The 616-nt window shown below is 40.7% G+C and overlaps 2 protein-coding genes across 3 annotated transcripts in view; one reads left to right on the top strand and one right to left on the bottom strand.

Moving 5' to 3' along the window:
• Positions 1 to 616, bottom strand: part of zgc:158403 (tetratricopeptide repeat protein 39A) — a gene marked incomplete at its 5' end in the record, with an annotated part of 767,589 nt that overhangs the window by 265,903 nt on the left and 501,070 nt on the right.
• LOC118322512 (WD repeat domain phosphoinositide-interacting protein 1-like) overlaps positions 1 to 616 on the top strand; it is a gene marked incomplete at its 3' end in the record, with an annotated part of 6,757 nt that overhangs the window by 2,203 nt on the left and 3,938 nt on the right.

Raw genomic sequence — 616 nt, 5'->3', positions numbered from 1 at the left:
TTCAGTTTGATTATAGGTCAAGGTTAAATAAAGAAAAATATGCTATGTCAAAATGTTATAAAGGGTTCAAAACTAAGGTTCGCAAACCAAGATGCGGGGCGGTTTTTATTTTTGGTGAAAAGGCCAGACAGTGTAATATTCCTACACCTATCTCTTACAGTTACACCTAGAATTAAGAAACTGGTGGTCGCCCTTGAGCAAAGGCAACAAACCATAACTGATCAACAGCCATCAACAAAGGATACTCCCCAGCTCCAGATGGAAGATGGTAAAATGACCTGTACTTGTATATGCGCTTTCTAGTCCTTCCGACCACCCCAAAGCGCTTTAACACTAGTCCATTTACCATTTACCATCTGGGAGCTGGGAGTATCCTTTGTTGATGGCCTGTGATCAGTATGGTGTTGCCTTGCTCAAGGGCGACCACCAGTTTCTCTAATTCTAGGGTGTAACTGTAAGAATAGGTGTAGGAATATTACACTGTCTGGCCTTTTTCACCAAAAAGAAACCGCCCCGATCTGGTTTGCGAACCTAGTTTTGAACCCTTTATAACATTTTGACATAGCATATTTTTCTTATTTAACCTTGACCTATAATTCAAACTGAAGTGGGTGTG

This window comes from Morone saxatilis, unplaced genomic scaffold (assembly GCF_004916995.1).
Source record: "Morone saxatilis isolate NCDOM2014 unplaced genomic scaffold, NCSU_SB_2.0 Contig14, whole genome shotgun sequence".
NCBI lineage: Eukaryota > Metazoa > Chordata > Actinopteri > Moronidae > Morone > Morone saxatilis.
The sequence above is the reverse complement of the archived record's forward strand: the minus strand, read 5'-3'. Positions and strand labels throughout refer to the sequence as shown.